The sequence below is a fragment of the Jaculus jaculus genome, chromosome 4 (genome assembly GCF_020740685.1).
Source record: "Jaculus jaculus isolate mJacJac1 chromosome 4, mJacJac1.mat.Y.cur, whole genome shotgun sequence".
Taxonomy (NCBI): Eukaryota; Metazoa; Chordata; class Mammalia; order Rodentia; family Dipodidae; genus Jaculus; species Jaculus jaculus.
Window position 1 is genome coordinate 164,218,806 of NC_059105.1, and position 16,735 is coordinate 164,235,540.

Genomic DNA, 16,735 nt, shown 5'->3' on the forward strand with positions numbered 1-16,735 from the left:
TTTCTTCCTTCCTTCCTTCCTTCCTTCCTTCCTTCCTTCCTTCCTTCCTTCCTTCCTTCCTTCCTTTCTTTCTTTCTTTTTTTTTTTTTGGCATGGGGGGTGTTTCAAGGTAGGGTCTCACTGTAGCCCAGGCTAACATGGAATTCACTATTTAGTCTCAGGGTGACCTTGAACTCAACGCAATTCTCTTACCTCTGCCTCCCAAATAGTGAGATTAAAGGTGTGCACCACCATACCTGGCCCCTCAACCATTTCTTTAGGAAAACCAATGCTTCCAACCTCCTGCTGTTCTCAAAAGAGAGCTATAGAAAATGGAAGAGGGATGCCCACTGATGCCCATGTATTCAGAAGCCACACTTTTACCACAGTTTGACACTTTTTATCCAACATGGCAGCACTCATTAGAATAAAACAATACATTATAAATAATTAAGATCTGGGGAACACAGATTTCATGTATTATAGATTTTATAATTTTAATACATTTTATGAAAGTAGCAAATGAATACCTTTGCCTTTGAGCAACTATGGTGAGTCGAATATGGAAAGAGGAAAAATGATATTATTTTAAGAAACTGAGTCATACTTCATATACTCCTTATCTTAAACTAACATCTACATAACCAGGTTTAAGTATACATGATAAATCTGACCACACATCACCCATGGGGATGTACTGTTCAAGAATGTTTTATTTTATTTCATTTGAGAGGGTGGGGGGGATAAAGAGAGAGAGAGATAGAGGCAGATAGAAAGAGAATGGGGCATGCCAGGAATTTTGTCCACTGCAAACGAACTCCAGATGCATGTGTGCCACCCTCTGCATCTGGCTTATGTGTATCCTGGGGAATAGAACCTGGATTCTTTGGCTTTGCAGACAAATTCCTTAATCTCTAAGCCTTCTCTCTAGCCTAAGATCTTTGTTTTGATTGACATTTAGAGATCCCAAAATACAAAAACATAGGTTTCACAGGTGTGTGTGTGTGTTTGCAGATGAAGATGAAGATAACTCATAAACAATCAAAAGTAGCAATAGTTCTCTTTACATCTAAGCAACAAATTTCACACCCATAGGCCTAGCCATCTTTATAGGGATGATTTTCTAATGACTTCTACCATTTTGGTGCTATGGAATCTTACTATCTAATTTGGTGTGTCTCAACAATAACCACAAAAAAGGAGTGCTATAGTTCTTTTTGAAAGTTTGCTGGACAATTAAATCAAGGTAAAAGAACCACAAAGCACCCAAGAAGATTAAACAGGATCGTGTTAGTAAAACCCTTTGAGCTTTGTGAACAAATACCAGATCACCATGGGACCATCAGCTTACTTCCTAATCTCAGGCAAAGTGAACTGTGGAATCCATATGGTTGTTTTTTCAGATTTATCAGAAAGTAACACTTCAAAAATTGTGGTTTATTCTGCAAGATATTCAGACATATGTTTTGGTTTTAATATGTCTGGATGCCGTCTCATACATCCACTTAATTTACATATATAGACTCAGCCAACACAGTTTTTCAGTGAAGCCACCTCTCCCTTAGGCATACGACAGCACCTGATTTTAGAATTAAACTTTTAACACTTTGTACTCTACCTTAAATAAATGATGGAACAGAAAGGAGAACAGAGGGTCTTTTGTACATTTCTCTGTGGGAAAACTTAAAAAAAAAAGAGTGGCTTGAGAAGCTATGGTAACTAAAGTTCCTTGCAGAGAAATTTGACAGTCACAGAGTGTTCCTGAGGCATTGGACTAGGAGAACAGATTTCTCATTTATGCTTAGAATCTGGAAATGGTGAAAATTCAACTGTAAAAGTTTAATGTGAGAAAGACATACACTCTGAAAAATCAATTCTATAGAAATCATATCAAATTGTGATGTAGTCGTTTACACATGAATTGTGCTGAATTACTTAAAAGTTTAGAACATGTACATTTATGTAGCATGTACAGTTTATAAAACCTGGTTAATTTAATGTCACACATGTAATTCAATACCTTACTTTATAGTACAGATTAGGTAAGTTCCTTCACTACCTACTAGACTTAAAAAAGAAATATAAAATGATATAAGATGATCAAAGAAAGACTTAAGAAGATCAAATGTAGACTTATATGGGTGCTCTAAATTTTGCCCCCACTGGCCATCCCCACATTGTTCTATTTTCTGCTGAGTGGAGGAAACAACCAAGAACCTCGGAAATACTGGGAACAGAGAGATCAGTCTCTTTCCCTTCTCTCATCCCAATCTCACTGTAATAACTATGCAGGGAAACGTTTGTTTTCTGAATATTTGTTTCCAAAAGTGAAAGGGATGAAAGAATAGTCACCAGATAATGTATAGAACAACAGCTAGAAAGAGAGCATACATAGAAGAAAAAAGTAGGAAAAAAAAGAATACTACAAAGCTCTAAAATTATTAATAAAGAATTGCAGCAGAGCAGAAAATAGCTCAGACAGAGTGGAGACCTAAGTTCAATTCCCAGTACCCACATAAACATCCACGTTGTGGTAGTCTAGTCCTGTAATCCCAATGCTGGGAAGTAGAGACAGGAGGACTGCTGGAGCTCACTGGCTGCACTATCCTAATTGCTAAGCTCTAGACCAGCGAGGGACCCTGTTTCAAAAAAGGTGGATATGGGGGCTGGGGAGATGGCAACAGTTAAAGGCACTAGCTGTCAAAACCTCATGAGTCAGAGTCTAATTCCCCAGTACCCGTGAAAACCCTCTCTCCTCTAGTATATAAAGGAATGGATCACCTCTAAAAAAACATGATCTGAAATGGTCTTCTGGCTTTCATGTTCCCTCCAACACACGCATATGCATGTACCCCCCCCCACACCAGCCCACCTGCACATACTTAAAAAGGGAGAGATAATTAGAATGATCCCGATAATGTAAATACTTCAAAAAATCTAGAAAGATGAGTGAAAAAAATATGTGCAGTCTAACTAGAAAGTTAACCAATGGTTTTAGAAAGAAAGAAAAATTCAAAAGTAAGTATACAAATAGAACATTCACTCAACTTTACTATAGTAATGCTTTCAAATTTAGTTTTACATGTGAGCTTCCCTCTAAATGCCATACAATTTCTGGATGTTTCTAACCATAAAGACACTTTGGCAACATAGTCAAACATTTGAAGAAGTTGTTAATGTTCATTTGAGTGCCTCAGTATTCTATAGAGCACAAGATAAATCCTAAGAAGGACACAAGTCCAGGTATAAAATATGAAGAAGAGAAAAACATACACAAGACCCTAAATATTTATGAATATAAGCTTTTTAAAATTTTCTTCAGATTTCAATTTGTTATTTCCTGCTAAAAGATTTATAATGTGACATACCCATTTTGTGATCTCAGCTCCACCCTCATTTCATGCTGGGCTCACTGAAAGACTTACTTATGTACTTACCTTTCCTAGCAAAGCAATCTGCAATGCATCATTGGGTATATCCCATGTGGTTTTACCCCATTGTTTTAAATTATTCACATAATGAGACTAAGGGAGAAAGCTTGAGACCTATAGTCTATGTGACTCTTAATAGTTGACTTGTCTACCCATTAGTGATAATATTTCCTTAGTATTGTTTCTGTTTTGGTTTTAAACTTGATCCAAATATAAGGGAGACAACTTTAAATATTCCTAATATTTCTGCATTTGCAATATATTTTTTTTTTTTTTTGGTCTTTTGAGGTATGGTCTCATTCTGTCCCAGGCTGACCTGGAATTCACTATGTAGTCTCAGGGTGGCCTCAAACTCATGGCGATCCTCCTATCTCTGCCTCCCTAATGCTGGGATTAAAGGCATACGCCACCACACCCAGCTTTACCATATCTTTTATGTACCTTTCTAAGAGATTTTATCCTGGATTTTTTTTGGGGGGTGGGAAGAAGGAATAAGAACTTGCTATGACCTTGTGTACCCAGGAAACAAAGCCTATCATTGAATGAGAGTCTTGGAAACCATTTTGTTGATTAAAGAAATGTGCTGGACAGGAGAATTTGTATTCCCCTTCTGATTTAAGTTCAATTTTCCCGTTCATTTGCTAAAAGGTTTGCTGTCTTCAGGAATGGAATGGATCTCTGCTGTTTGCCAGGCTTGTACAACACAGACGTAACTCCATACCCTCTCCCTCATGACCACACAAAACCTAAGAGAGAGCTGGATTGGATTCCTAAAGCTTTGTACTAACAGCAAATGTTTCTAAGCATGTAAGAACCCCAGAAATGTTTCATTTTGTTCTTATCACTCCAATTCCCCAAAGAACTTTGGGAAATATTGCTTCCCACAGGACAAGTGAGGGAAAAAAATATAAAAACAATCAAATGTAATGACTCATGCAATAAATTCTGTGTTAAGCATTTTACATATGTATGATCCCATATGTATGTCAAGATTGTCCTCTACCAAGTCAGACATACAGGAAGAAACTCAAAATGAGGGTGATTAAGCAACTTCACAATCTGCCTGATGATGAGTTGGGATTCACATATTATTTCAACAGATGGAAGGCAAGACAGAGGCAGAACTATGCTCCAGGACAGTCCTGAGCTTCACATGTCTGCTCCCCTGTGAAAGCTTCTCACATAACCTGGATACCTCAGGTCTCTATCTACAGCCACAGTTAGAATATGTCAATGCTGATTAATCTATGACCATGCAAATTATAAGAAAATATATAGCCTTGGAGAGAAAGGGGGGGAATTCTCTTAATAGAAGTAAGAGATAGTATAGGCAGAAAGATAATAGACAGATAAAAAGATGGATAGATACATAGATGATAAATAAATGATAGGTGCCAGGTAGCTATATATACAGGTTAAATTAGAGTTTGATTTTAATACAGTCATATCATCTGTGAGCAAAGAGGCCATGTGATTGGACATCTTTCCCCACACTCATCACCTGGCATGAGCAGCCATTCTATCTCTTGCCACAGTCTGACAGTCTGTAGTACTTAACCTTTAGACAAGGATCCCTCATGATAGTGACATTTTCATGGATTAACTGAACCTTTTGCCCTTTACCTTGATAGTTTTATCCTCTAAGACACAGCCGTGGTCACACTGTATTTCTCAGGCATCATAAAATTGTACAATTGGACTTAAGCAACAACACATCAACCCAAAGCTACCTTGGAAGCAACTGTAGCAGAATGACTGTTGGGGGCTTTTAGTTGAAATTAATTAATGATTCAATAAGATGATAATCAAACATCCCCCAAATCACTGGCATGTGCTAGATGTTTGATATTAACTTCTTTTAACTCAAAAACAATGATCTCAACAAAATGGGGAATCCCTCTCTGGGTTCAGACCCATGATAGGGAGAATTAGGGAAGAATCTAAAAGCCAGGTTTAAAATTCATGTTCATGTTAGCTAGCTACATGACCCTGAGGCATTTACTTAAATGTTGTTTCAGAACTTGGATGTTTCATCTACAAATGATGTTTTGGAGGGTTGGACCACTTTACTTTTCCTGACTTTTCTATGTTGAAGTGTCTTAAGATATTTAAGACAGTACAAGATTTTTCAACTCTGAAAATCCAAAAGAACTGTCTTTGAGTAAAGGTACTCATCATTCTTTTTTTATTTATTACTTTTGCTTATCTAATCATTAAAAGATACTACAGTTTAGGGATATATACATATATAGGGATATATACATAGAAGAAAAAAGTAGGATATAATTATCACACTGTTTCATGAATAAGAAGGCTACATAGACCTAACTGGGGGTCACAAGGTTCTGATTTGGACATCATGTAAGGCATGCTGTCTTTCAAAGGCTCAACTGGGTAAGATGCCACATTCAATCATATTAGCTTATTTGTCCTGCGGGCAGAATTCATTTCCTTATAGTTATATGATAGAGGGTCCACATTTTTATGATTGACTAAAGGCTAGCTTCAGATCATAAAGAACTTAACTTTTTGACAGTGTAGGTAAGAAACTTAGAGAGAGGGTTTCTAGTACCAGTTTACTAAAACTGGGTTCTACATAATGTAATTTTGAAAGAGTTATTCCTTATCATCTTTTGCATAAAGTGTGCCTGAAGCACATCTCAGATCAGGCCTACATTTAAGAAATGGGATTACACAGGGGCAAAACACCAGGAAACAGGAGCCACAAAGAGTATCCCTTGTGTGCATCCACCATCACAGTATTTTGAATATATATTTATTTTTTAATATTTTATTAATTTTTGAGAGAGAGAAAGAGAGAAAAGAGAATGGGTACACTAGGGCCTCTAGCCACTTCAAACAAACTCCATGCACATGCGCCACCTTGTGCTTAGGTGGGTCCCTGGGGAATCAAATCTGGGTCCTTAGACTTCGCAGGCAAGCGCCTCAACTACTAAACCATCTCTCCATCCCATGAATAGATATTTCTGAATGTTATTTGGTTATGGCAGTAAGTCTTCATAGTCAAGTTTTATTCAATCTTGTTGTATAGGTGGTGCCGCTGAAACGTATATTTTAACTTTGTAAAAGTGATTTCTTGAGTAGCATCAGCAAACCACCTAGAGGAGCACAAAGCAATAAATCATTTTTAGCTATTTGCACGTGGCTTTCTTAAAATGTGGCCCATGGAAACTGCATTGCTGGTTGTTTCGCATACAGTTAAGGAAGCCAACACTCTAAGCAGTTCCACATACATTAGTTGTGCTTTCCCTGTCCAAATCGCTTGTGTCTCTTAGAAACATAGACTAAACCAGTAAGTATTAGGTTTCCCATCAAGTAATGAAGGCAGGTTTTCTGTGTTCAGATAGGAATGGGGTGGAAGGTAGGGGAGGGTTGTGTGTCCAGTGCTGGTCTGAAGAGGTACTTCAGTGGCTGCCTCCAGTTTTGAGATGACAGACTATGGGGAAGGAGGGTGAAGACCCGTCACTTTTAGAGGCTGTTCGACTCAGCGACATTGGGCCCATTTGCAGCGTCTGCCTTTAACCATCACGGGTACCACATTAGACACTTCCCGCAAAGACCTGGTTTCCTTTTGTTCTTACGATCTCTGCCAGCCCAGAACCTGTTGTTACAGCAGATATTGATTATTAAGAGTTGAACCATTAACAGGTTACATTGTCTTTTCCACTGAGATTGTTTTAGGTTCATTTTTTTCCCCCACCTGTATTCCTGAAGAGAACTGCCTGAGCATTCACCTGATTGTAAGGAGGCATTTTCTTTCACTTGGGCACTAGCTGGGCACGTAGGAAAACTGAAAGGAAGATTGAATGGGATTTCTTTGGCTCTCCCTATCTAGGCAGTCTGAAGCTGGGATCAGGTTCATTAATACCAATGAGAAATATTGGGTTTAGTCTATTTTTCAATTCACTTACTTTCTTTAAAAAAATTGAGAATTTTGTCTTTGTCACATGGTGTGTCATGATTAATCAGATATATTGAATGGGCAAATGGTTTAATAGTTATTGCAATTTGTCATATCAGACATGGCTTATCATGCATTATTAATATCTAAATGTAAAATTAGTTGAACCAGCCTGGCTTCTGCTCAGGAGAGATGTATTAGCAGTAGTAATTTTGAAAGAATGTCTAAGGAGGTAGTTTTACCAATGTCATCTTACTTTCACATGAAACAGAATCTATAGCATGTTTAGACATGTACATTTTATGTTCTTTAAAGATTCACGGGTCCGGCGAGACTGCTATTATCAGCTAAGCCAAGCCTTTTAGAAACAGGTGGGATTTGAGCCTGGCTTAAAGTAGGATGGGTTTTAGATGAAGTAAGGGATAGGAAAGAGTCTGCTAAGTGACAGGAATGATATGAAAAAAAGGGTTTGAACTGCAAACAGGTTGTGTGTAGAAGAAGGTATGACTATGATCCTGATGCATGTTGAAGAAAATTGCTGTTGATCGCTGAGTTAAGGTCAGTTGATGGAAGAGTTTGCACAGAGCAGTAAGATGTCACTTAACAGATTGTTAGGAGCCCCCCCCCCAAAAAAAATCTGTTTTCCTCCAACAACAACTGGCATGGAGAAAGTAAGGATTCTTTCAACAGCAGGGTATGGAGTCAATTTTGAGACATAAATTCATTTGTGGTTTTTTGACCCGTGTGTCTAGGCTTAAGAGGATAAAGTGACCTTTGAAAAGTACTTCTCTACAAAGGAAATTACCATAGTCAAGAGCTTCTGCCATTCTGTGGAAATTACACAGAATAATGATAGGGTAGTGGAAGCAATAATCATTGAATATTTGTAAATTCATCCGTAATTTCACAGATTTGTAGTTTAGTCCAGGAGAAATAGCAAAAGAAAAGAATATTTTTAATCTGACATAGTTCAAATTTATCTTTAAAATTACAAAACACGATATAATTAGACCCCATGATCAATTTATGCCTAGGAACCCTTCAGCAGTGTTGTTTATGGAATAATTTATGATATTTATCATTACTTGTTATTACTATTGATTGATCTTGCCTCAAATATAGACCTGATGGACTCTTTATGAATTGGCATAAGTAAAAGCAATAATGCCTCTTAAGAAGGTTTGTCATCCACATAGATTTGCTGTTTAATGGGAAAATTTATGTTAGAAAACTTTATGTCAAAAAGCAATTATGGGCTGGAGAGATGACTTAGCGGTTAAGCGCTTGCCTGTGAAGCCTAAGGACCCCGGTTCGAGGCTCGGTTCCCCAAGTCCCACGTTAGCCAGATGCACAAGAGGGCGCACGCGTCTGGAGTTCGTTTGCAGTGGCTGGAAGCCCTGGCTCGCCCATTCTCTCTCTCTCCCTCTATCTGTCTTTCTCTCTGTCACTCTCAAATAAATTAAAAAAAAAAGCAATTACATTCTCTTCTTTTTTATTTATTGAGAGAGACAAAGAGGCAGATATATAGAGAGAATGGGCACATCAGGGCCACCAGCCACAGCAAACCTTTTGTACATGTGGCATACATGGGTATTGGGGAATTGAACCTGGGTCCTTAGGGTTTATAGGCAAGTGCCTTAACTGCTAAGCCATATCTCCAGATCTACATTCTCTTCTTGATGTCAAATTTTCATTGTATTTCACTTTGCTTGTTGGGATGATCTAAAAATAATGGTACAAATATACTCACATTTCCGTGAAGAATTGCTAAATCTTTGATGTCTACATTTTCTCCTTCCCTTATAATTTAAGAACGAGTACACATTCAATGTTCATTGTCTGATATTGTCATGGGTAGAATATTCCAACCAAAAATGACTGCATCTGGGAGGCAGAGGTAGGAGAATCACTGTGAGTTCAAGGCCACCCTGAGACTACATAGTTAATTCCAGGTCAGTCTGGGCCACAGTGAGACCCTACCTCAAAAAAACAAACAAACAAAACAAAACCAAACAGCAAAAAAGAACTGTTGCTTTCCCAATGAGATTCTACTCTGTATTCTGTAGACAATAACATTATAATAAAAATTATTGTCCTTTTGCAAGAAACAGAACCATGTGACTTATTTCTGTTAACCAGACACTTTACCTATGAGCTAGAGCTCCAGCCCAGGAATTATTTTTGTCAACCATAAACCTACAACATTTTTCACTAATTTTCTAAGGCAAACTTATCTCTACCTCCATATTACTGGATTATTTTAACTCTAACTGAAACATTTATTGATATAATCATAGCTATTCATAGTGAAAACATAGAGCTCCAGAAAATAAATAAATAAATAAATAAATAAATAAATAAATAAATAAAAACTTTGTGCTGTTTGTTTTTCTAGTATTTTTTTGATTGGTGACTAACCAGCAGCCATAACTTATATGACATTTTTATTTTAATTTGGTAAGGAAAATGTGTTATAAAAGGGAAAGAGAGCACCGTACTTGATCTCTACAGACAGACTGTTTATTGAGAGAAGCTGCAAGGGGCAGCAGCCTTCCTGCCCTGAACCAGGCTAGGATTCAAACTTATGTGGAGGATTCTAAGAAACAGACTGCACCAGGTGCAGTAGATAAAGAATTTGTAGCTGTGTGTGTCCTTGTTCAGAACAGGCTTCTTCAGCCAGGATTGTCTAAGGGAGGAGAACCAGATGGTCTTTGATCCTTCAAGGACAGCTGAGCCAAGGCGAGTACATCCATCAGGGAAGTTGTGAGGCCTTCAAGGACTTTTAGTCTTAGGGACAGTCATTAACTCTTTAGTTCCATCTAGGTTTTAGGGAGAGTGGTGAACCCTCCAAATTCTGTTCAAACATGCACCCTTCTTTGGATTAGTTATACTCAATTGCCTGGTTGTCCTCAGTCTTGCATCTGCAGTACTACCTTGACTGCACCACATCCTGGAGAGAGTACTTCCTGAAGACATGCTTCTGTGTGTATATTCTCCTATTTGTCAAAATGATTAAGAAATACTGAGCACAGAATGGGTAAAAGCAATACTTTCTCTAAAGTAATTTCTGGAATCTGGAAATGTAGAATTATTCCTTGGCTCAGAAAATATCTAAGATGATAATCTACCATGGTTTCCATAATGCTATGATTTATTTGATATTTCCCATGTGCATAATTTATCACCATCCATTGCCAATTTGTATAAAAAGGATGACTGCAGAAAGTTGAATTTTATTATCATTGCACCTGTGATCTAAATTTAAATGAGACCTGAGAGATTGCACCATATTTGAATGAAATACTTCCTTTTGTTACTTTTAAACACTATTTATAATAGATTAATGTTTCCTGGGATTAGAAAAAGGAAGGAAAATTTATTGACATATAATTTCATCAAGATGTAATGGGCGTCTACTCCTCTATGGAGCTCCTAACCTGCTGGACATTTGGTTGGCTATTGTACTTGGTCCTAAATCCTTTATAATAGGAAACTTCTGTTCTTAAAACTCCTTGAAACTCCCAGCCTTCCAGAAAGTTCCCAGGAATTATTTTTCCTGTGAATTCCCTTCTAGTCAAGAGTAACCTTTATTGTTGCGGTTGTGATGGTGGTGGTTGTACAATAGTGTGTGTGTATGTGTGTTCATGTGTGTACATGGCTAGTTTCACTAACCACGTAAGTACAGCCTAGAAAACAGGGGCAGTGTAAAGGGGAAGAAAGACAGACTATGAACTTTCTGAGAGGCAGGAGTGGTTAGAATCTGGTTCTTGTCATGGAAATCATCAAAGAAGTGGGAATGAAACTGTAGGGGTTCTGCTGCTGCCCACCATCCACCACTCTCCACCTGACTGTACTCCCTCCTTCCCACAACAATAAATCATTTAAATATAAGAGAAAAAACAGAAAAAAAAAAAAGCTCCTCAGTGCTAAGAAAAGTGAGATGTCCAGAAGACAATGAGGCATTGGGAAAGACATTGGTTCCAGAAATTGGATTCTAGGCATGTAGTGCCAGGATGGAGGACTTTTATTTAATTTTATAGAAAAATGTTCGGGTGATTTTTACACTGAGATGTGAAATCTCATTTGCAGCTAAGCCCCTGAGGGAGCTGGAGGAACTAGGAGAGTCATAAAGGGAAACGTAATAGGATTAATAAGAGAAAGGCTGAAGACATAAGCCTTTATTGTAGGAACTCAGTGCTAAATTTTAGCATTGATGAAGGGTGAAATGTCAATACTTATCCAAACATTTGTGCCTTGGAGGTACAACAGTTGAAGGTTGGTGACTTTGAAGGCTCAGGCTGGTTGGGTTGGTTATCTGCTCATCTCAGGACAAGGAGCCACCCTGATCAAACAGGAGGATAGTCCATGAGAAATAATTCCTTAACCCTCATTCGAAGAAATAATTCTTGGAATGCATCTTAGATAATTCAAACAAAATTTATGGCTGAATAATCTATTAAACTTAAGGTTGAAAAAACTACTTAATAGTCAAGGGCCTGAATGCTATTTTTTTAATAGGTATGTCTTGAATAATATAAAATAGGCTTATTAATCTAGACAGTTAGTTCATCCAGGTTACTTGTGAACATGGATTAGAGTATAAGTTAGTAATCAAATTGTTGGCTCTGTAGTAAGCTCTTTTCCTTGTTTTAGAAATGTTGATGGATACAAAATGATTCCAGCTGAACATAGAGCTGCTAAAACAATTCACGTAACTGTACCAAAGAGAACAACATCTACTCATTTCACCTGCACAGCCACACCTGTTGTTGGGGTTAGAGTGACAGTACCTGTTTCGTAGCTGAGTAGAGAAGATGATGTCGACTTTAGGCTAGGGTGAGTCTGCTACTGATGATGATTCTTACCCCCAGAGGACTTCCTTCATTCTTTCCTTAAATTGTTGTGCTGAATTAATTTTATACAGTATTAGTGTTTTAATAAGAACAGGATTTGTTGGGGGAGGGTTGGTGATCACGGTAGGGTCTTGCTCTAGCCCAGGCTGACTGGGAATTCATTATGTAGTCTCAGGCTGACCTCAAAGTCAAGGAGATCCTCCTGCCTCTGCCTCCTGAGTGCCAAGATTAAAGGAGTGTGCCACCATGCCTGGTTTCTAAACTCAGTATTTTTAAAGTATTATTTTGAAAACAACATTAATGCTGACAAATTGATATCCTAAGCAAGCAGAAGTATTGCAGCTATCAGGGAAACCATTTCAGTACGTAATATGCTATGGATAATGGCATGGCAACAGTTTAGATGTAGCACAAGACATGAACGTTCACCTCGGATCTCTCTCTACCATCTTTTGCGATTTAACTGTCAGGTTAGATGTCAAGCTAATTTTCTGTAGCAAATTCCTCTGAGTTGAAGAGATAAAGAAGGCTCTGGGAATTCAGGAAGCCAAGTTCGGAAGACCTGAATCTTAAAGGTTACACAGCCTCTCCGGCAAAGGTTTGTTCCTTAGAAACTGAAACATCCCTTCCTGTGCAGGGTGGGGGCGGGGAGGCAGGAAGTAAGTTCCAGAGACTCCAGAAGTGAACACGTCTGAGGTTTGCAAGACCCCACCCTGAGGGTCAATAAAGGGAAAACAGCTGCTTGGCAATGAGAGCCTGTTGGATGGAGCTTCCTGCAAGTGGTTCTGTGTGCTCCAGAGATGCATCTTCCAAGAATCGTCACCTGTGCTGGGGTGGCAAAGCAGCTATGGGGAGGTTGTGAACCGGATGAGGTTCCTCAGGGTGAGGCTGTGCTTGAATAATCTATTGCTCCTGTAAGCACCCCACTCACACTGCTCTGTAAGTAACCCCAAGAAACTCATCAGTTCACCAAAACTGGTTTTGGTGTAATCATCCTCTGATCTGTCCTCAGTGCCTTATCTGGGGAAAAGATGTGTGTTTGCATCACCAGTGGAAAAAGTTTTTTCCACAACACTAATAGACATAGACATAGATGTGTGCTATGATTACAGATCTATTATGAAGACAGATATAAGTGTGTGTATGTGTGTGTGTATGTATAAATTTATTATAGGACAAAAGCACATGTTAACTATAAACATTTAAATGTTTCTCTTTGTCATATCCAAATAATTCCGATGTTTCTATATAGTCAATAGAAATGTTTATGTATACCTCCTCTTTTTTGAAAGTATCTTAATGAGGAAGTTCCAGGTATGTTGCTCAAACATTTTTTTCATGTTTAGTTGAACAACATATGTCTGGCTAATAAAAAATGGATATATTTATTTAAATATCCCATATATATATATGTATATATATATATATATATGTATATATATATATATATATTTGTATATTAGATCACTTATATTTAATGTAGGCTTGGAGGTTTGAAAGAATTATTTTCAGGAAAGGTATCCAGTAGTCTCTTAAATCAAGATAAAAGAGTTAAGTGATGGCTTTCTGCTGTATGCCAAAATGGGCAATCTCATGAAACCCAGGAAAGTGGTGCTGGCTACTCTGGTCCCAAAGCCGTCATTGTGAAGAATATTGATGATGTCACTTCCAACTGTGCCTACAGCCTTGCTCTGATGGCTGGAATCAACCACTATCCACACAAAGTGACAGCTGCCATGGACAAGAAGAAAACTGAAAAAAGATCAAAGATCAAGTCTTTTCTGAAGGTTTATAACTATAATCACTTCATGCCCACAAGATACTCTGTGGGTATTCCCTTGGACAAAACTGTTATCAACAAAGATGTCTATAGAGACCCCATCCTGAAATATAAGGCCAGACAGGAGGCTTGAGGAGAGATACGAGATGGGCAAGAAAAAGTGGTTCTTCTAGAAGCTTTGGTTTTAGATGTGTTCCCCCTGCCATCATTAAAAGTAAAACAATCTCAATAAAAAAAAGAGTTAAGTGATGGAGATAAGACCATTGTATAACACATTTCCCCAGTTTGTCCCCAGCTTGTCAATGTTACCATGATTTTCATAAACATCACCATCCTCAGATCTGGGGTCTCCTGATTAAAAACAATATACCTGTGCACAATTATGTTAATGTAAAAAATATTCTTTGTGGCTGGTTCTTATGAGTTTGCTTTGACCTCGCATGCAGATTCTGGGTTAAGTGTTTCGAGGATCCGTGATGTGACCTGGTTCTCAAGAGGAATCCCAGCTGACGAAAACAGTTCACGTTCTGAATTCACCATATTTATGCGGACTCAGCTATAGTGTAATTTTACAACTTTACTCACTGGCTCCTATTTGTAGAAGATGGTAAATAAACATGAAATATGACCAAAACACCCATCTTCTTTTTATTTATTGTTTTTGGTTTTTTCCAAGTTGGATCTCACTCTAAACACTGGCTGGCCTGGGATTCACTCTATAGTCTCAGGCTGGCCCCCATCTCACAGGGATCTTCCTACCTTTGCCTCCAGGGTGCTGGGATTCAAGGCATCACCACACCCAGGGCCTGTATCCATTTTTATTGAAGTGAGTCATCATCACAGTATGCAAGTGGCACCGTCCTGTAACACGAGCCACACAGTTGACTGGCTTACTGCAACAACTGGAATAACTACACCCAATTCGAATGGGGACACAGAAATTGGGGGCAAGAGTTTTGCCAAATTTCATGATATTTCTATCTAAATTTACTGCATTTGCATTCAAGCTTCCATTGAAAACTCAACCCCGATTACTGAACACATTTGTCCGGGCAGCGCTTCTTCTGTACCCATATGAGAGGAAAACAATGGAGTGTTTGTATCCTTCCTTTCCAGCCTCATCCTCGCCACTGCAAGACTCTTTCACTAACTGTTTTGAGGAAAAGCATGGCTCTTTTCGTATTTGAATTAAGGGCTCATTGAGAATTGGATGATAGACCTGGTGACAAGCAGGAGAAAATGCAATTGGGATTCTGAAGCATAGAGTGAATCCCTTCCCTCATCTATCACCACTGATTAGCTGCAGTGGGAGAGAAGCAGAGACAGAGACAGAGAGAGATCAGAAATAACAAATAGATTCTGCAGAGAGGCTAGGCTTCAGTGCCTGGCTTTTCTGTCTCATCAATCATTTCCGGTGTGGTTGATAGGTGGCTCTGCCACTCTTACCTCTATTGCACTCACTAGAGAATTTGTAATGGTGACAGGCATTCCAGTGCCCACAGCCCCTGCACAAAATGTCTGAGAGTGTTGTCTTCAGTCTGATGTTTCTATTGCAGCCTACCTCAGTCAGATGTAGGTGTATGTGTGTTTTCACGGCTCTCCTCTTGTCTGTGGTCCCGCCAGGCCCTCCTAGGGAGGGAATGTTGGCAGCATGATTGTCATTTTCAACATGCTGGAATGATGATAGGCCAAACATTACATAAAACATTTACACGAGGTGGGGTAGGGGTTTGGAGGGTCCATAAAAATGTCGAAGCCATCCGAGTGTGAAATAGAAAGACGAGGGAAATGTTTTCCCAAAGCCGTTCATATCTGTCACCTGTGCTGGGTCTCGCTCCGTTATGTTCCCTCGTCAGTCGCCTCCTGCTTTTGTTTCTTAGACATGAGTGTCCAACAGGAGAACACGGCTGTAAAGGCTCAGCTGTTAACAGACACGTGCCTTTTACACAACAGAAATGGTAGCCAAGTGTTGACTTGTCAGCGTTCATTCCCTAAGGGCTCAGAAGCTTGGCTTTCATTTCGTGACACATATGTGAGCAGTCATCAAACCATGTGGTTTATCTCCTGAAACACGTGAGATAGAACATGTGTGCATGTATTCCACGTGCTGTGAAGGAGGCCTGATCCACTTGGTGCCATCTAAATCAAAATGAGGGAGCCGCTCTGCAAGGACAACTCGTTTTTCTCCTCCATCCATTGGCTCTGTTGCCATTTTTCTCCTTGTACCTACAGACAACATACCCTGATCTCACGGACAGAGTGGGCTCTCATCTGAGCAGGCTGTCTTCAGTACAGATGGGCTGCTGTGTACCTTGCATTAATCTTTATCCATAAAGGATTTTCCCCAGGGAACAGGGCAGGAATGGGATGAGCTTCAATGTGGAGTAAAGGGTAGAGAGTGACATGGTTTTCCTGCTATTACTCCAAGAATGCCCCCTGATTTTCTTTACATCTTGACAATACCTGTGTGAATCGGCCATCATTAGTTCTGGGCATATAGAAAAAAAAGTCTTGGATGTGGACAGATGTAAGGAAATGACACTAACTTGTTCACCTATGGACCTTTGGCTGTTCATTGATACCATCACTCTCCCTGGTCCCTTTGACTTCTTCAGTACCAGGTACCTGTATTATTGTGTATTCCTCAAGAATAGTATGTTTTAGATTCACTACAAAAGAACTTTCAACTGGACTGCAGTTCTCAAGTAACTAGAAGAAAATATTGCCAAATGGAAATAACAGCTTAAATGAGCAAAATTGAAAGACACCC

At 38.9% G+C, this 16,735-nt stretch overlaps 1 protein-coding gene and 1 pseudogene across 1 annotated transcript in view; both read left to right on the forward strand.

Moving 5' to 3' along the window:
* Positions 1–16,735, forward strand: part of LOC101603243 (limbic system associated membrane protein) — a 2,270,239-nt gene that overhangs the window by 205,716 nt on the left and 2,047,788 nt on the right. The gene's annotated exons all lie outside the window — the stretch shown is intronic.
* LOC123460030 lies at positions 13,767–14,153 on the forward strand (annotated as a pseudogene).